Here is a 20,724-nt window from a genome sequence, read left to right on the forward strand (position 1 = left end):
AAGAAAATGTGTTCTGTATGGAACCACTTCTTTGAAATTAATGTTATCTTTAATAGACCCACATCCTAGTTCAGTTTGGATACATCTTGGTCCTGACTCAGAAACTTCTGGGCACCTAGGTACTTAAATTCCAGCTATGCATAATTTATACCTTGGTTTTGCAAAAAGATTAGATTAATAGATTAGACTAAATTTTTTTATTTAATAGAGTTTCTTATATTTCATTTCTGCCTCTGGAAATACTTGTTTTGTTTCCTGCCTGAAGTCGAGGTGTTAATAGACCTTCTCAGCTCTTGGACTCTGTTCTTTCCAAGCTGAGGCTTGAGGACAGGTGACTGCCTCGACTGCCAGTTTGTTTCAGCTTAGCCGATGGGCAGGGGTTCATGCTGTGCCTGCAGCTGCTTCCTTTCAGTGGCATTTGTTAATTAAGCTGTTTAATTTTACTTTCTTAAGGACTGATTGAAGAAAAGGAAAGAAAGAAAATTTTAGTTTGTGGTTATACCAGGGTCTTTTAGCCTAGTGCTTATTTTGCATATCCATTTCATTTTTGTTTTGTTTACAAAAAGTAGCATTGACTTGAAAATTATCAAAATTAAATAATGAGTCAGAAATTAAATTTTATCCCTCCCCTAACGTCTCAGGTATTGGTAGTTGAAGGGGTCTGGGCATCATGGTTTGTGTGGGGAGGCAGGTCTTTTTAAAAGAAAGAGTATGTCATCTGGGAAGCAGAAGACCTGGGTTCAGATATTGCCTCTCTGCCTTTTGTCAGGTGACTTCTGACAAGTTGTTTAGTTTCTGTGAGTCTCGGTGTCCTTACCTATAAAGTCTAGTATTTATAATCGCAGCCATTGAGGGTATTTGTGCAGCTACTGTGTAAAGTTTGGACAAATGTGAAGTGCTAGGATCAGGATCTTTACCCGACTTACGTAGTGTTTTCCTACTAAAGGCTAAGTCTTTTTCCACTTATGTTTCCCTGGTTTGTTTTTGAGCTGGTCTAGTCAGTTCATTCATTTGTTCAGCATTTATTAAACACCTGTCTTGGGCTTCCCTGGTGGCGCAGTGGTTGAGAGCCCGCCTGCCGATTCAGGGGACACGGGTTCGTGCCCCGGTCTGGGAGGATCCCATATGCCGCGGAGCGGCTGGGCCCGTGAGCCATGGCCGCTGAGCCTGCGCGTCCGGAGCCTGTGCTCCGCAACGGGAGAGGCCACAACAGCACGAGGCCCACATACCGCAAAAACAAAAACAAAAACAAAAACAAAAAAACCCCCAAAAAACACCTGTCTTGTGCCTCATACAGTATTAAGCCCTGGTGATACAGACAAGAGGGGAGTGGGACTGGTTCAGGTCAGTGGCTGTGTCACAGCAGGGGCTCTGAGGACTGGAGGGCGTGTCCCCATTGATGGTTAAGCTCTGGTGTCGGCAGACTTTTTCTCTGTTTAAGGCCAGACGGTGAACACTTCAAGCTTTGCCGGCCGCGTATCTCCTGTCACATATTTTTTTTCCCTCTTTAACCCTTTACAAAAATAGAAGGCATTCTTAGCTAAGGAACCATACAAAAACTGGTTGTGGACCAGATGCAGTGTCCTCTGCAGGTTCTAACTGTCTGAAAGGATCTGTAGAAGTCGAGTGGAAAATGGGAAGCAGGAAGGGCCTTCAAGGCAGGACCCGCACCGGTGTGGAGGCGTGAGGGGCCGGGGTTTGTGGAGCTGAATGTCTCTGTCAAATCTGGAGTACAGGACAGGTTGGGTAGAGGAGGAGGTGAAGTTGGCGTTATAGGCAGGATCAAAGCAGTTTGTACTTGATTCTGATATAGAACAGATTTGTACGGTTGGAGGAGGTTTGGACTGGATCAACGTGGGCGGTGTTACAGTAAAGCAGTTGAGAAGGGGGAGGAAGCACACGTTTGTCACTCAGGAAATGGCTGCCCGGTGTCACTTGCTGGTAAAGTGACGGGCAGAGTTCAGATGATCCAGTTCCATAGCTTGTGTTCTTTTAATCATACAATTATGTTGTACAGATAAATGAAGAAAGCCTTGATCAAGGGCATGACTGAGGAGCGGGAGAGAAGGGGACTGATTTGAAGCCCGTTTCTGAGTTAATCTCCAAGCCCCAACCAGGCAAATGACGGGGCAGGGCCGCGAGAGGGGTCCAGGGTAACTCGGACAGCTCCCAGATTTCTCCTGGGGTGACAAGTTCATGAAGCTCTCCTTGCTCTTGAGTTTACTAGGGATCGCAGTTGCTTTGAGAAGGAAACATTGTTTCCTAGGTCCATGAGCCCCAGAAATTCAGTTGTAAGCAGAAGCGTGTGTAAATGTGTGTTGTTTTTCCCTGGGGAGAGAACTCTAGGGCTCTTGTTGAATTATTGAAAGGGAGCCCAGCACCCAGGGGGAGTGGCTCCTTGTTGTTAGATTGTATGCTTCTGGCACTCTGCAAAGGTTTAAGCTAATCATCCCAAATCACAGGGGTTTTACTTTAAATGTAATACATCCCAAACTGCCAGCTAAACCCCAAACACATGCAGCCCCTCCGAAGTGGAACTGTATCCCCAGCCTTCCCCTCCATAGACAAAACAAGACACGTTTTTGGTACATAGAAGGCCGGCCAGGTGTGTGGGACTCCAACGGTCCTGGAATATTTTCAACATGCTATTGTACGTTAGAGCTGAAGTTTACATACTGTTAGGCATCTCTTAATAGTCACATGGCTGTGAGGGATGGACAGGTGTCACCTTTAAGTAGGATTTGCTAGCACCAAAAATGAGTGTAGTTTCTTCCTAGGAATGTGTGACCTCAGGCCCCCAGCTAAATTAAGGCGGCCTAATCAGGCCGGAGGTTCTGAGGGCTCAGAGGTGACTTCCCAGGAGCTGTGCGCGGGCAAGACCTTTCCCTGGGCAAGGTTCATGCTTTACTGCACAAAGCCTGGAGAAGTTAATTATTATTTCTGTCATTACTAGGGAGTTCAAGGAATTATTGCCTTTAGATAGAAGATATATGTTGCTGCCACATGCAGTATAATTCACCACAAAACTGAAAAATCAGAATTTCTACACCAAAGTAAAGATGTCTCCAGAAGTGTGTCATCCTTGACACCTGTCCTAATGTTTTTATAAGGGACTTGAATAAAGATCAGGAGTCATGCTGGGAGTCAGCTCATTTTTAGAATCAGAATTTTAAAATATTTTGACAGGTTGTAATGAAGTGCTGAAATCAATAAGGTAAAGTTAAAATTTATCAGGAATAAATGTAAAACACAGACATAAATCAAAAAGAAGATCAACAGAGAAAGTTGAAGATGGGTGAAATATGTCTTAACTGTACCTGTGTGTAGAAGACAGGGGGATTTAGTTGACTAAAACGGATTGTCAAACATTTCTGTAAAGGCACACAGTTTCCATAAAAGGAAATATCTTAGGTTTTTCAGACTAATAGGCAAAATCAAGGATATTATGTAAATACTTCTATAATAAGAGAGAACACAGAATTTCTACAACTTTTTCATGGACAGAATTCAAATTATAAAACAGAGTATAATTTTTTTTATAATACAGGTCCACTAATGAGAAGAATGGAATTCTCTTTTGGGGGAGGAAGGGGATAACATTTTCCTTAATTAGAGTTTTGAAGTCAGTGCTCCCTGTCATTGGAGTCAATTACCATACTCACCTCTTAATGCTGATCTGCCCAGGAGGTTTTATGTGTTTCACCTTTGAAAATGTCTTTATGCCGATAGGTACTCTCAGATCCTGATATCAGTGCAGGAGTATATCATTTTAATTGAGCATATTCATTGCTTGGAAGGCATTTATAGAATTCTGTTAGGTTCTTCTTGATATTTGCCTTTTAGCATGTCATTATATTGCAGATTAATCACTTCTAATTGATGGTTAGAGGGGGGCCTCAACTGCATAGTTAAATGGATTTTGAAATATGTAAATTTTCATTATACTTGCATCAAGTTCAAAAAATGCTGCTGTAGCTTAAACTCAGAAATGTAACTGCTGTGAATTTGTGTGGGAATGGAAATCTCGCTTGTCGTCGTAACTTTTGATAGCACGGGGAGAGTGTAAAGAAGCGTGGTGTTACTTGTGATTCAAACACTGGCTGTCATTGAAATGACTTTAGTGCAGTAGAAGTCTCTCATATAAGCACTGTTGTGCCTTGTAATTTTAGGTTGAATTCATTAAGAAATATTATCAAGTCTTTAGCAACAGCTAATTTCATTGAATACAATTTTTCGATAACAGTGATAATTGAAGGAAGGTCTTTTTCAGAAAATTTTCAGTCATGGCTCTGAGGTCAACAAGTCACAACAAAACCTACCCCCAGTCATTAAAGTGCTGTATGGGAGGACAAGTCAGGATATTTCAGTGAAGTTTGCTGTTGATGCTGCTGGTTCAGTAACACATAACAGATTAAAATACTTTGCACAGAGTACGTGCCGATGAAGAATACAATGAATAACCGTAGTTTAAATAACTATGTTTAAAAGCTTTACAGGTTTTAAAAGCTATACATGTACAGCTTACATTTTCATAATCTTTGTAAATTTGTCCAGCCAACCCTTCTTCTGCTTCCCATGTATTTTTTTTAAAAAATATTTATTTACTTATTTGGCTGTGCCGGGTCTTAGTTGCAGTATGTGGGATCTTTAGTTGCGACATGGGAACTCTCGGTTGCGGCATGCATGCGGGATCTAGTTCCCTGACCAGGGATCGAACCCGGACCCCCTGCATTGGGAGTGCGGAGCCTTAGCCCCTGGACCACCAGGGAAGTCCGTCCCCACGTATTTTTACTGTCATCATTTGTATTCCACTTCAGGTTGTACTAAATTAGTGTTTTCTCCAGTTCTTTGAAAATATTCTCACCCGTAGTTCCACATACACTATTCTTGGAGGCCGGTCCTCAGTACCACTGGCTCCTTGAATAAATAGCCGAGCAGTGTGGGAACCATCTGTTGACGCATCAGCAGCCAAGGAAAGCCACCCAGAATCATTTGCCTTGTTCTTTAATTGATTATTGATGTTGTTTCCCATGTCCTCAACTCTTTGAGCAACTGTTCTTGCTGAAAGGCTGATCGTCTTAAGCAGGTTTGTTTTTTCTCAGCACATTTCTTTGGCCGTGCAAACATCCGTGTAAACTGAGGGACTGTCTAGGATCTTGAGCAGAGAAGTGGTGCGTCCGATTGAGAGTCCGAGTCACGTGCGGCGTTGGGAACAGGCGCTGGGGAGCCCAGGGCGGGAGCAGGGAGGCCGGTGCTGCGTGGGCGTGGCTGCTGCCGTCTTCGTGGCTCGGGTCAGCCTGGTGCCGGGGGATGTGACGCCAGGGGCAGTTTCGGGGTGTGTTCTGCAGGAAAAGGCGACCAGATTGGGTGGGGAGCATGGGAGGAAGGGTTAGGGATGACACCCTCAGCAGTTGGCCGCGTGCGGAAGGGTCGTGTCGGAAGGCCACGCCTGAGCTTTGAGGGGTCTGCTGGGCATTTTACGCCGCTCTCTTTGGCGACGTTTCACTGCTCTGAGCGGGCTAGCGGCTGGTCCCAGCATACAGTGCCTCTGTCACGGTTTGGTCAGGAAAACAGAAGCCACTCTAGATGTTTCTTCAATATAGGAGCATCTGTTGCTGTAGGGCTGGCAGGGTTGAAGGTCAAGGAAGCAGCCATTACAGTGTATGTGTCCCAGGAGCTCATCTGGAATCAACAGTGATCTGGACAGTTGGAGCCGCTGCTGCTGATCTCAGTGGTTGAAGCAGGTGGTTCCTGGGGTCTCCCCCTGGGGCCACTGGGAATTCTCTGTGGAAGCCACTCTAGCTCTTAGCTGCCACAGTCGGTGAATTCTTTTTTCTCCCTACGCCTCGACCTGCAGCTATGCTTCTGCCCACAGCTGCCTCCTGAGGGTACTTTTCTCGTTCATCTTACCAGCCTTGCACAAGTGCCTCTTATTAGTTACTCCAGCCCTGAGTTGTGGCAGGAGGGGTTTGGGGAAACCCAGGTCTGGCTTCTCCTCTGTGATGCACAGGAGAAGGTGGAAGGTGGTGGCTGCGATGCAGTGTTGACAGTAGTCCGTCCAGGACAACAGCTGGGCAGCGGGTCTGAACTAGAGACACATTTTACAGTTAGCAGGAGACAGCATTCAGAATGGGCTTGCCTGGGAGGTAAGCACAGCCAAGAGGAGAACGGACAGAGCCCTGGGGGCTCTGGAATTGACTGGTTAGAGAGAGGAGGAGGCACCTGTGAGCTGAGAAGAAAGCAGGGGAAGACGGCATGCTGGGAGCCAAGAGTAGGGGAGAGGAAGTGACGACTCTTGTCAGGTGAGGCCAGAGTACTGACCACTGGGTCGAGCAGTTTGGAGATTATTGGTGATCTTGGATAGAGAAGTTTCTATGGAGTGGTGGGGGCCAAAGCCCGTGGGTTTAAGAGATAAAAAGAATTTGTGATATTGGGTATATGGATGTGTGCTTGTTTATGGGATTATTTGCATAATAGCTGCTTTAAAGGCTTTGTGGGCTAATTCTAACATCTGTTTCATTTCAGTATTGACTTATCTTGATTTTCTTTTCCTATGGGAATCAAAGTGTGCCTGGCTCTTCCTATGCGGAATATATGTGGAGCACATCCTCCACATTTAGGGTATTTTGTTAGGGGCTCTTTGTCATATTTAAATCTGCTAATTTGGTGGTGGTTTGAATTCCAGTCTCCTTTCCTAATCCACCTGCTACTGTGTACTTTTCACTAAATAGCTTCTGCAGTTGCTCCATCCAGGTTTACTTTGCTGTCTCCAGGAGAGACAGGATAGAGTGTGCTTTACTCTTCCTTAACTAGATCTGGGACCCTGCACTTGCACACTGCTTCCATTGTGCAGGTAATGATGGTTTCTGGTTTCATCTGGGCCATTAATGTCCAAATGACTGTCCCTTGATCAGTTACCTCTCTTGGTCCCTACAGGAGATGCTCCTTCTAATTACTTCTTGAATTTGGTTCATAGGTCCTTCTTTTGGTGTCTCTCTCAGGTAGACAAAATGACCCTTAGATATACCGTAATAACCATTAGTTCTTTTGAGTGTGATTGAAGGGTTGACTTGTCTGGAATATATTAACTGTGCCTATTAATTAATTTGAGTAGAATAGTGTTTTGTTAATATTTTTAAGCCTTTTTGCACAGTAGAATTTTCTGGGAATGTTATTCACAGTGCAAAGTAGAGCAGCGGTTAAGAGCATGGACTTTGGACAGATTTTACTTTGAGTCTCAGATCTGATCCTTGCTCCCTGTGTGATGGTGACGAGGTTGCTTAAACTCTAATTTTGTTATCTGTTAGGTAGAGATTATCATAACTCTCTTACAAATGTCGCATAACATAGTTCGTACATGGCTAGTCATATAAATAAATAAGGAAAGAATCAACTTTATGTTCAACAAATACAGTTCCTAACAATGTAGATATTTCTGTCGTGGGAATTTGAAGGCTAACCTTTTTTTTTTAAAGATTTATTTTTATTTATTTAGGCTGCGCCGGGCCTTAGTTAGCATGCATGCCGGATCTAGTTCCCCCACCAGGGATCGAACCCGGGCCCCCTGCATTGGGAGCGCGGAGTCTTACCCCCCGGACCGCCAGGGAAGTTCCTGAAGGCTAATCTTAATCATTCTCCGATTTAGTTTGATCAGTTTCTCCAAGAACTAGAAGGCAGTTTATATTCATCATTTACTCTGCAGGCGTAATAGGCGACCTGTCATGAGTGGTGGTGTTAATATTGTTTTCTCTGAACTTAGTAGCTTTACCTCTTCTTTCTTGTTAATGTATTCCCTTAGTCATTAGTTTAGTACCAGGCATCTCAGAGATGCCTGAGACACTGCATCCCAACCTGTGTGCAGCACCACAGTCTAGTATTAGAATATTTTTGGCTAGAAAATTAGTTTGAAGCATAAAGAAGCTTTTGGTTGCCCAGATGATTTTCATAATCATATTCACATTCTTTATGTATTTTTGTTTTTTCAGAAAGTTACTTCTGACCTAATATTTTTTAGGATACAGGTTGCAGCTTGCCTACGTACAAAAATGGTGGTAGACTGAGCTTAGAGGAAGGGCAGCCTGTGTGAAATGGTTGTATGTTTTGGACATTGGAGACCGTCACAGTTAACTTAAATTGTTATGATGTTGTGGGTTAAGAAATAGTGGGTTTCGGCCTTAGTTAGCACTTAGCATCAAAGACCAATTCTTCTCCAGGAGTTCAGCCTACATGCTTAATTCGAGCCAGATAACTTACAGTTTGTCATTGTGCCATGTTGAATGTTACTCAGCTTTAGGAAGAGTTTTTCTGCTGTGCTTGCTTTGGAAAGCCCAGATCATGTTCATTGTTTTAACAGTAATATTATCTGGTTAATTTGGGAAACCAGAATAGCATCATGATTTTAAAAGTGCTGTTAAGCTAGTGTTTGAATCCCTGATCTCTCCCTTGCTTGCTGTGTGACCTTGAAAATTTCTTAATTTCTTTCAGACTTAGCTTTCTTTTTTTTTTTTTTTTGCGGTACGCGGGCCTCTCACTGTTGTGGCCCCTCCCGCCATGGAGCACAGGCTCCGGACGCGCAGGCTCAGCGGCCATGACTCACGGGCCCAGCCGCTCCGCGGCACATGGGATCCTCCCGGACCGGGGCACGAACCCGTGTCCCCTGCATCGGCAGGCGGACTCTCAACCACTGCGCCACCAGGGAAGCCCCAGACTTAGCTTTCTTATGTGTAAAATGGGAACACTAATAGTAACCAGCTAGAGGCGTGAGGAGCTAGTACTTATAAAGCACTTAGGAGAAGGACTGTCATTGTGTGATGATTAGGGTTGTTATTGAGACTTACTGAGAGATGGATGTTAGAAAGCTGGCCACGTTGGATTGTTCATTGAAGTGAGAACACTGTAAGCAAGATGATGGAAGGAAATATTTTACCTGTTAATGAAACACAGATTTGGAGTGTGAGACTGGTGGGAAATTTTAGTTTGTATGTTAGAAAGGCAAAGGGGTTCAGAGCAGCCCAGGTGTCTATTTATACCCATCATAAAACACACCATTCACGCCCAAAGTGTAGAGAGTATCCATCTTACAAATACCTTCAGGGACCTGGCAGTGTATTTTATTATATAGTGAGACAAGCTTAGTTTCTGTTTATCTGGAGCAAAAGATTTTATTTATGTATTTTAATTATACAGTTTGGGAAATATCTAGTTTTCTGCTCTATTTGAGCTAGTTCAAATTTTTATGCTTATATTTGATCAGTTTTGTAGTTAAAATGCATAGCTTCATATTCTTAATAAAGATAGATTGGCTCATGTGATAAACAGGAGTGCTGGAGCTCAGCATGCACTGAGTCTCCCACTGCTAACATGGCAAGTGAGCAGGCCTCCTGTTGCTTAAAACGAAATGTTGTTACTTACTTGAATTCTCCTTAAAATACAGTATGAAGCAAAGAGCAGTTATAAGGCACTCAAGAGCTAGTGTATCCATTCATTTATTCAGGCATTATCACTCATGCATCGAGTACATGTTTATTGATTATGTGCTCTACGTGCTTGATACAGTGTATACTATTGGGTATATAGTGGTGAACAAAAACCAGACCTGGGGAGTGTTTTGCCTTTCACAGCAGGAAGAAAGCCAGTTGTCAGAGACTTGCATTTCAATGAATGAAGTTTTCAGGTTTGTACTCCTCTAATAGAAAAGAGGTCAAAAACAAACAAGAGAAGAAAAGAAAAGGCAGAGGGCCTCTAAAGAAGAGCACATGTGACTTACCTCCTGCCACTGACTGGAGGTATTTTGACCTTAACTTTGGTTTTATTTAATAGTGTGTCGGTCCTGAGGCTGCAGAGCTGAAAAGGGCTGCCATTGTCCCTAGAATCTCGCTGTTTCGGTGGAGGGAGAGGCTGACAGATCGGGTCGGATTTAACATCCACTCTAGTAAGCGTGTTAAACCGGAAGCTACACCACACGGGTCCTTGGGGACAGGGCCGTGTCTCCCCTGTTGACTGATGTGTATTCCAGTGCCCGGTACCATGCATGGCATGTGTCAGTCACTCCAGAGATCCCTCTGTCAGTGATGGGATGCTGGGGGCGTGCAGGAGAGAGGGGCGTGGCTCCCTGCAGCTGTGCATCCTGGTTCAGCCAGGGCAGGAGTATCCAGGTGGAGGGACCTGCAAGTGGCATAGAGGTGTGAGGGAGGGCACATGTGTTCTGTAAACTGGAAGTAGTTTACCTTTGCTGGAGTGTAGGATTCCTAGGAGACCAATGTTGAGAGATGTTAGGACTCTGGAGAGTCAGATTGGGCTCGATCCGTAAGGGCCTCATGTCATAACGTGCGGGAGGCCAGGTTCCCTAACGCCAGGCTGACACTTCTCATATTACACAGTGCATGCCATGTCAAAAAGCATCATCAGGGGGCTTCCCTGGTGGTGCGGTGGTTGAGAGTCCGCCTGCCGATGCAGGGGACACGGGTTCGTGCCCCGGTCCGGGAGGATCCCACATGCCGCGGAGCGGCCGGGCCCGTGAGCCATGGCCGCTGAGCCTGCGCGTCCGGAGCCTGTGCTCCGCAACGGGAGAGGTCACGGCGGTGAGAGGCCCGCGTACCACAAAAAAAAAAAAAAAAAATCCTCATGTCTTGGGGTGCCAATCCATTAGTGATAACCTGCCTATTGAAATTCTGTAAGCCATTGGTGAACTTTTCATCTTTTGGGGAGGATGAGGATATAGAATAAGTATTTGTTTTCTCAGAAATAAAAATAGTTTAAACTCTTGAAGGCCAAGCATAGTCTGTATGTCTTTGACTTCTAGTTCCCTAGAAGAATGCCAGGTATGTAGAGTAGGTACTCAGTACGTGAATAAACGCAAAAAGACCTTTGCTCTCATGTGCACGGCTGTAGCAAGCATTACACTGGGTTCTGGAAAGTGATCGCTGAGAAATGGCCCTCTACAAGGTCTCCAGGCCAGTGAGGGGCAGAGAGAAGCAAGTCATTGGTGATGCGACAGTAGGTGAGTACCTTGTAGAGGGACGTACAGGGTAGTGTGATGGATAGTCACCTTCCTTTGACCGCTGAATCCCGTGTTCTTAGTTCTTTTTATGCCTGCTGCTCATTTTCCCCATCCTTTCCGATAGCCTTTTAGTAAATCTTCCACAAGGTCAGTCACGTAGACTCTTCACATCCTCTTTCTGGGGCACGACTTCCTGGAGATCTCTATTTTCTTCTTTTCTGAGCTGGTCGCTTCTTACGCCTTTTCCTGTGGTGTTGCCCCTGGACGTTCCTTTGCTCTCATCCTTTGGCTTTTCTCCAGAGTTGAGTTTCATGTTTGTGGTATCACTTGTGTATGCCTTTCTTGACTGACTTCTTCGTTTGGGTGGAGCACACCATACAGAGGTGAATCACTTTAGAAAGGTGGTCCAGTGTCTTTGGGCAGGTGCGGCAGCCTTCCTTCCTCGTTCCTTCTCATGAGCCACGTTGCTCCGACTGTCCTCTCCTGCCGCACAGCTCCCGTTCTGGAATCTCCTTTCACTGCCATCCTGGAGATGCCCTCATCTCTTCATCGAAGCTCGTGTTTGTCCATGACTTCCTCCTACTTTGTTATGCTCACATTTTGGTGCAGGACTTTCTCCAGTGGCTGCCTGAGGTAGGATGCTTAAGAGGCAGAAAGTGTGAGAGTGAGCACGATGGAGACGGTGATTGCTGGTGTGGCCGGTGTGGAGTTCTGTGTTGGCATCCCTCTGCTCCATTGCCTCCTGTGAGCCATGGTACTGGCTTTCAGTTCAGAAGCTTATTCTAATGTTTTATTCTTTGCATGTAACTTTTTTCCTTTCCATCTTTAGAAGCTTGTAGGAATTAAAAAAACTGTCCAAGTCTTTTTAAATGTCATGAAGTGTGGGTCTCTTTTCATCTACTGTTCTGCTTACTTAGTGGGGACCTTCATTCTGGTAACTTTTATCCCTCAGTTATGGGAAAATTTTTTCAAGTTATTGTGCTGAAGATTTTCTCCCTTCTGTTTCCTTGTTCTGTCTTTCTGGAAGTCTTGTTATCCACAACTTGGGTGTTAGAGACGAGTTCTGTAATTTTCTTATACTTTCAGTCCAGTATACTTTTCTTCCCACCTTCCCTCCCTTCTCCTTGCCTTCCTCCCTCCCTCCCTTCCTCCCTTTCTTCCTTCCGTTTTATTTTGCTTTCAGGGAGATGTCTTCAATTTGACTTAACCTTCTTCTTTAGTTTTTTATTTCTGTGCTCAGGTTCTTTAATACCCAAGAGTACTTTTTTTTTTTTTTTTTTTTTTTTTTTTTCCGTACGCGGGCCTCTCACTGTTGTGGCCTCTCCCGTTGCGGAGCACAGGCTCCGGATGCGCAGGCTCAGCGGCCATGGCTCACGGGCCCAGCCGCTCCGCGGCATATGGGATCCTCCCAGACCGGGGCACGAACCCGTATCCCCTGCATCGGCAGGCGGACTCTCAACCACTGCGCCACCAGGGAGGCCCCAAGAGTACTTTTTTTGTTCTTTTAAAAGAACATCCTGTTTTTGTTTATTGATTGCAGTGTCTTCTTATCTCTAGGTTATTGATTGTATACAGTTTCTGTTTCTTTCAAGTTATTTCCCTCCTTGCTTCCTTCCCTCCCACCCTCCCACCCCTGTCCTTCCGTCTGCCGTGGACTGGGCCTTTTGACTTTTACGTCAGGATATTCTGGGTGGGCCATTTGTTGGGGAATCCCCAGTGCATCTTTAGGTCTTTCTCCTTGGCCTGATCAGATTCCCCACACTCTTATCTGTAGAATTTTGGGGGCTGAGTGGGTGGGTGGTGGGAAGCTGAAGCATCCACCATTGAGTTATGTACGCTGATGAAATCCGCCTGTGTTAGTGCAGCTGGACAGGGGGACTTCAGTCCAGAGACGCTCTGCTTTTTCCAGGGAGTGACCGTCCAGTCTGTGTCAGAGATGGTGTTGAGGTTCTGGCTGTGGCCTAAGCAGCTTCACCTGCTCCTCTGTGTTTAGGCCTCCACCTTCCTCGCCGCCAGTTGTCTGCACCGGTGCTGCCAGTTCTGAGCCTTCTGGGATACCGATGTGTAAATGGAATTGGGTCTTAGTTTTTTCCACTGCTGGCTTAGGATCTGGCTTCCTCGGCCTGCTGAGTCATTTACTACGCTTACAGTCTTTCATAGTTTCCGTTTCCTCCAAGTTTTTTTTCTTACTTGTTTTGTTTTGGTCTTTATCTTCCATGTGAGAAACTTTTCTCACAGCTTCCAGAATTCTCTTTCTTTTTCTCCTTTCAGTTCTGCCTGAGCTATGTTTTGTTTTCAAAACTTTTTTATATCTCTTTCGTATGATTTTGGTGGGAGAGGATGAAATAGATGTATATGTTGTTGGTGATCTTACCCTGAACTTATTCGCTAACTTTGTGCCTCATTAATATATGCTTGTTGATATGTTTTAATAGTTTTCAGTTTTCCACATGTATCTTCTTAACTGGAATGTAGGTTTGAAGGCAGGGACTTGATAACATGTTTTTATCCCTCATTCCAGGTCTGGCACGGCATGCGTGGTAGGTATTGAAGCTGACTGTGAGGGGATGAACACAAAAGAGCTTTGAAAAAGTGGTGGCGAAGACGGTTTTATAAACGCACGTTGTCTTTTCTTGTCAGGTTCTTTCTGACCACTATGGAAAGAGGAAAGAGAAACTAGGAGTATTTGTAAATCATCGTTTGGCTTCGTCACAGAGTTATGGTAGCCTTCTGAACTGTGAGTCTGATTCTCTTGCTACACTTGTGTCTTGGTGTTTTGCTTTGCTTTGATTTTTCTTTCCCCTGTCTTAGGGTTTCTTTGACACACAGTGGAAACAAACAAAAGGTAGTGAATTTTGCAGAGTAAGTGAGAGAAAAAACAGAAGTTATTTAGTACCTTCTCTGTGTAGATACTACGTATATATTTTTGCTGAGATAGTGTAATAATAATGATATTACACAACAACAACAACACCGCATGCTTTAGAATAGTGCCTGGTGCCTTGTAAACACCAAGTCATAGCTGCCAACGGGTCCTCACAATAACCCCGTGAGTGAGGTCGCTCCTCTCCCCTCTTTCACATCTGCATAACTTAAGTACAGAGAGGTTAAAGGTTACTAAGCTAGAAAATGCAAAGCTGGGATTCAGACTCAGTCTGGTTCAGAGCTGGTGCCCTTTACTCTGGTACCCGATTCTCATGGGCTCTGGATTCAGATGGCAACTTAGCTGCTTACTAGCTCTTTACTAGCACCTCCCAGGGTGGTGAGAGGTGTGTAAGGTGCTCAGCACTCACAGATGTTAGGGGTTTTTCCCATTTTAATGAGAGGAAGACCAGGCTCTTGGTAATTTGTAACTTCGGAATTTGTTTCATGCTCTGCCGCTGGGAAGTTGTAAACTTGAGATTCTATCCCAGTTTGTCATTTCCAAAGACTGCTCTTTCTGGTCAGTTTAGTGGGTAAATCAAGGACAATTGGTAGACGATTCATACATCTCTCCTGGGGTATTGGCCTTGGTAAGCACTTCGTTGTAGCAATATGTTGTGTCCGTAAAAGTCTCGTGAACTTGGACTTCATGGCTTCAGTATTCATGACAGTTTATAACTGTGTTGAATTTCACTTTGGCCAGTGTCCTTGTCTTGGATGTGCAAGTGGCAGGGCCCTGGTTGTTTTTCCATTTCCTTCTGAAGGTCAGCTCACTTTCCTCCTTTGTTCTCTTTCTTCCCAAGCCACTTCTGTTTCTACAGAGGCTAGGTATTAGGGAAGGGAAATTATGTCATGCAGTTTCAATTTCCTAGCAAGGCCCGGAAGTCTTACTCCTGTTTTTCCAATTCCCACTGCTCTTTATTGGCTGCCAGAGGAGCCTCCTCTGCATGGCTGTGCCAGGTGTGATTGTGTCGCAGGTCGTGAGGTGACAGCCTTGTTTCATTCCCTCCTCCCAGTCCAGATTATATGTTTCTTCCTGTAACTGTAACATTTATTTGGGTGAAAGTCTGTTTCCTAGAGTCTTCGAAATAAAAAAGATTTTATTTCACCTCTGCATCTTTTCTGCTTGACCCGTAGGTGGTTTTTGCTAAATGCTGAATGAAGGAACATTTAATGCTTGACACAAAATAAGTTCTCTTAGCAGATCCAAACAAGAGGCAGAATATCAAGTGTAGCTTTTCAGCAGCATTAGCGCTTAAAAATATCTCATCTTGGTACAGCACAAGACGGTTACATGAGGGGGCAGTATTCAGTAGAAGTTACTCAAGAATCTTCTTGATCTAATACGCAGTGGAAGAAAAGCCTGGCGGGAGGGTGGTGAGATGCCAGGCCCGCTCCTGATGGACCAAGAGCCTCTGCCCCAGCTCCGTGGAGCTTTTAGCGCCAAGACATAATCCACTGATTCTGCGTTGGCTCTTTTTTTTTTCTCCCCCAGTATTTGAAAATATATAAGCCTAGGAAAATAACCTTCTAACCAGTGTTCCTGTAATTGTTTCCCCCAGCTCCAGACAAACGGTCAGACCACATGAGTAACTCTGGCCGCCCCCAGAGTGAGTCCAGAGCTGTGATGCTGAGGTCCAGGCCCCTGGATCTACCCGAGTGCCCCATCATAAGCCCCTGGGCTGCCTGAGCCCCTGCAGAACGGCTCTGCTCCCGCAGCTGCTTTGCCAGAGCTGGCTCTCGGTTCTTGCTGTGTTTTGGGATGTTGGGCTAGAAGGCAGGGACTTGGGATGGAGGAGTTTACAACCGCAACCCTAAGAAAGCAAAGCAAAGTTTTGGAGGAGCGGAGTTGCTGAAATATGTGTGGAGATCATTTTCAGGGTTAATGGTTTGTGGGAAGGTGGTAGACAGAAGGAAGGCTGCCTTGAGACCCTCTGAAGACCCCCATTTTGTGAATTAAGACATCTTTTAAGCATCTCGTGCCCCCCTGCTGGAGGCCCCTCCTGGAATCCTCCGCTTTAGACGTTTCTTTTAGCGTTTGCATCCATGTTTCCTAACTATATTTCTGTACTAGTCAGGAGTCACTGATGCATCAATTATAGAAAAAGTTACATTTTCAACTTCGCTATATAGTTAAATCACAATTTTTGTTTAGACCCATAATTTAGTTTTTAATTTTTCTTGACTTTGTAAACATTGCTCACTGTTGAGCCAGTTAATTCAGTGTGATTATGTTTCCTTTTTTGTTCAACTTTTTGTTTTCCTGCTTTCTTGGACCTCTAATGGCCACATTTTTTTCCTGTTTGCTTAATATTCTTAAGTCTGGCTAAGAGTTCTCACCTCCTCTACTAGCTCTGTAAGTAAGGCTGATCAAGTATTTTAATTCTGTCTCACCCCCGGGCACACCTGCCCTTTCCCTGCCTCCTCTGGACAGATATTCCTCCTGCCTGCTGGGAACGGTGCCCGGGTTGAAGAACATAAGGCAGATGGGGCAGGAGCAGGGAGACAAGGTAGAAACGTTGACGGAGAAAAGTATGGTGGGAAGTGCAGAGGGAGGGGAAGACTGTCTTCCTGGGGGAGCCTGCAGGGAAAGATAAGGAGGGCTGGCTGTAGCTGGGGAAGGGCATTCTAGGTAGAGAAAGTGCAAGAATCAGCACAGAGATGGACCTAGATTGTACAGAGACTGTACATATTAACTGAGTTACAGACTCTACTCTACCCTTAAGAGATTTAAACAGGTTTACATGGGAAATGTGATTCAGATTGTTCAACGTCTGATGTAAATTTTTAATGTTGTCCTAAAACCTGAGCATAGGAGAGATATCAGGACACTTGAATCCAAATGATAATCTTAAACTGTTGATTTTATGTATTGATTCATGGAAAAAAATCCTTATAGAGCACCTGTCACAAAAAATAAAATTGGCATCTGGCTGTCCAAACCAATCATTGGCGCCGGACTGTGCTGAAGCTACGCTCCATTTGTCAGGCAAGAACAGGGCATTTAAGAAGCTGTTCCAGAAGCTGTTCCACATTTGGCTGCACTGGGAATGTGGCAAGCAGAGTGGGTGGAAAATGTCACTGAGGTGTGTAAGCACCAGTCTAATTTGTATGGCATAGCTATAGCATCCTGGAGGAAAGTAAGCCGTTCGTGATGAGGTCATGCGAGACCAAGGGTGATTAGATTAGATGCTTTTGCAAAGAAGTGTCACTGCATTTGAAACGCTGAGGCAAAATCATAAGAAATAAGGTCCACAGAGGCTTTCATGATTGCCAGCTCCAGGGCACCTCTTATGTAAACACCTGGTAGTTTTCATGTGTGGTCGGGACCCTGCACCTGCATTTAGTTCAGTGCATCCAATGTGTGCACGTTACCTGCTGTGTGAGCCTCCAGTTTCATACGCACAGCTCTGTGAAGAGTGCATCTTTATCTTTCCAGTCTCACATTGTGATTCAGGAACTTTGGGTGAATGTAATAATCATAATAGCTGCCACTTATGTGTCAGTCGTTGTGTGAGTTAGAATATTATTTAATTTTTTATAGTAATTCAGGAAGGTAGCATTTATTATTCACGTTTTGTAGATGAGAAACGGGACTTAGAGATGTTAAGAAACCTGCCCAAGGTTTCATATGGTGCTTATCAAGTTTTCAGCTTCCTTTGCAGTAAGTCTTAGCCCTTGTGCTCCTGCACGTGGGTCATGCTTCATAGCGAGGAGTGTCGTGCTGCTGAACTGCCCGCGGACCTTCCCTCAGTGCCGTGCTTCCTCTCTGTGCTGCCAGCCACGTGTCGACCGCGATGCGGGTATTCAGCGTGTATGTATCGCCCATGCTGACTTGCGTTACCACTGCATCTGCAGAGCTCTGCAGGTAGTTGCCAATCAGGTGTTCCTGGCTCATGCTACGGAAAGAGTGTGGTTTCAGCAGATACTTGTAAAAATAGGGAAATTGGTCCATTCCTGTCCCTAGAAGTAGGGAGACAACTTTTCCTGTGGTTTTTACCTTCAGAGTAAGGAGAGGAGGGGATTTTTTTTCTTCCTACCTGTTTTGGCATATCATTGATTTTTTTTTTTAGGGGGGGCAAGTAGGGTGTTGGGAATTGGGATGGTAAGGAAGCATTTTAGATTTTTGTCTACTCCTCATGAATTCTAAGTGGCTTATCAAAATATGCAAACTTTTCAGCATTTCTTCTTTGATTAACTGTATATTAAAAAGGATAGATGTTTCATTAAAAAGAACAAAAATTTGCCACTTGCAGCAATGTGGATAGACTTGGAGGGTATTATGCTAAGTGAAATAAGCCAGACAAAGAAAGACAAATACTGTATGTTATCACTTACATGCGGAACCTGAAAAAATACAACAAACTAGTGAATATAACAACAAAAAAGCCTCACTGATACAGAGAACAAACTAGTGATTACCACTGGGGAGAGGGATTGGGGAGGGGCAGTATAGGGGTACGGGAGTAAGAGGTACAAACTATTAATAAAATAAACTACAAGGATATATTGTACAACATGGGGAATATAGCCAATGCTTTATAATAACTGTAAATGGAGTATAACCTTTAAAAATTGTGAATCAGGGCTTCCCTGGTGGCGCAGTGGTTAAGAATCCGCCTGTGAATGCAGGGGACACGGGTTTGAGCCCTGGTCCAGGAAGATCCCACATGCGGCGGAGCAACTAAGCCCGTGCACCACAACTACTGAGTCTAGGACTCTAGAGCCCGCGAGCCACAACTGCTGAAGCCCGCGCGCCTAGAGCCCGTGCTCTGCAACAAGAGAAGCCCACGCACTGCAATGAAGAGTAGCCCCTGCTCGCCGCAACTAGAGAAAGCCCACGCGCAGCAATGAAGACCCAACACAACCAAAAATAAAATAAATAAATAAATTAAGAAAAAATTGTGAATTACTATATTGTAACATGTAACTTATGTAATATTGTACAGCAGCTATACTTAAGTTAAAAAAAAAGATGTCTCTGGGGCTTCCCTGGTGGCGCAGTGGTTGAGAGTCCACCTGCCGATGCAGGGGACATGGGTTTGTGCCCTGGTCCGGGAAGATCCCACATGCTGCAGAGTGGCTGGGCCCGTGAGCCGTGGCCGCTGAGCCTGCGCGTCTGGAGCCTGTGCTCCGCAGCGGGAGAGGCCACAACAGTGAGAGGCCTGCGTACCGCAAAAAAAAAAGATGTCTCAATAAAAACTTCAATTGAAAAAATGGCCAAAAGGTTTGATTAGGCATTTCATCCCCTTCATATGGATAAGAATAAGCACACAGAAAGATGCTCAGCATCATTAATCATTGGGGAAATGCAGATGACAACCACACTGAGATACCATTGCAGTCCTATTAGAATGGCTGGCATTAAAACAAAATAAGACAACACGAGGTGACAATGCCCAGTGACAAAGATGTGAAGCAGTTAGAACTCTCTTGCTTTGCTGGTGGGAATGCAAAGTGTTACAACCACTTTGGAAAACAATTTGGCAGTTTCTTATAAAGTTGAATATATACTTACCATACAATCCAGTAATCCTACTTGGAGGTATTTATCCAAGGGAAATGAAAATTTATGTCCACGTATATGAATGTTTATAGCAGCTTTATTCATAATCACTTAAAATGGAAAACAGCTCAAATGCCCAACAGCTGGTAAATGGATGAGCAGGTTGTGGTCCGCCCCTACGGTGGAATCCTATTCAGCACTAGGAAGGAATTAACTACTGACACAGGCAGCAAGCGAAATGGGTGAATCACCGAAGCATTCTACCAAGTGAAAACACAGAACACTAATATAACTTTGATTCCATTTATACAACATTTTGGTAAAGGCAAAGCTCTGAGAATAAAACTTAGGTGAGCGGTTGCCTAGGGCTGAGGGTGGGAGAGACCTGTGTACAGAAGGGCACGAGAGCACTTCTTGGGGTGATGGAAAGAGGCCGTACCTTCCATGGCCGTACAGCTGAGTGTGTTTGTCAGGACTCACTGAACTGGAGGTTTTTCTGTATGGAAATCATACACCAAACTTAAAAAAAAAAAAAAAAAAAGATAGGTGACTTCTGTGTATATACATACAGATATTGCACGCACTTCAGCTCAACTTTTCTTTCAAGCTGGATTAAATTTTATTTTTCTGGATGAGGTATCATGGAACTTTAAGTGAAATAGATTTTAGCATAGACACTACCTTGAAGTCCTTGGCTGATTTTTGTATGCTTATTTATTCATGACCTCTAAAGGCTTTATAATGTGGCTTGTCTTCGTATAATACAATTGTATATTACAGATGTCATGTAATTGGCATAAGTAAAAGTTGTTTTAAAAGTTAAATTATTTTAGGATTCTTTCTGTGTTGTTCAAGCTCTTGTAGCTCTGGAGGAAGTAGTTTTACCAGCTTTAAAAATTAATAAGAACTGTTTTCTCAGATTAATGGGACAAATTTATTTTATTTTAAAAATATTTATGTATTTATTTATCTATTTGGTTGCACTGGGTCTTAGTTGCAGCAGACGGGCTCCTTAGTTGCAGCTCAAGGGCTTCCTCCTTAGTTGCGTCTTGCTGGCTCCTTAGTTGTGGCATGCGAACTCTTAGTTGCGGCATGCATGTGGGATACAGCTCCCTGACCAGGGATCGAACCCGGGCCCCCTGCATTGGGAGCGCAGAGTCTTAACCACTGCGCCACCAGGGAAGTCCCGGGACAGATTTAATTATGCAGTCTTCATCTCTTTTGTTTAGTCAGCTATAATTGTAGGGTACAGTTAGTTATATATATATATATATATATATACATTTTTTTTTTTTTG

The 20,724-nt window shown here is 44.3% G+C and overlaps 1 protein-coding gene across 4 annotated transcripts in view; it reads left to right on the forward strand.

Moving 5' to 3' along the window:
- PTK2 (protein tyrosine kinase 2) overlaps positions 1 to 20,724 on the forward strand; it is a 250,919-nt gene that overhangs the window by 16,992 nt on the left and 213,203 nt on the right. For 3 of the 4 annotated variants that reach the window (XM_082601574.1, XM_082601573.1, XM_082601575.1), the window contains exon 2: positions 13,640 to 13,736. The exons of the other annotated variant lie outside the window; for it this stretch is intronic. The gene's annotated coding sequence lies outside the window, so the exon portion shown is untranslated. The remainder of the gene's footprint in view (positions 1 to 13,639; positions 13,737 to 20,724) is intronic. 4 annotated transcript variants of the gene reach the window in all.

The sequence above is a fragment of the Mesoplodon mirus genome (genome assembly GCF_964341445.2).
Source record: "Mesoplodon mirus genome assembly, chromosome: 16".
Taxonomy (NCBI): Eukaryota; Metazoa; Chordata; class Mammalia; order Artiodactyla; family Ziphiidae; genus Mesoplodon; species Mesoplodon mirus.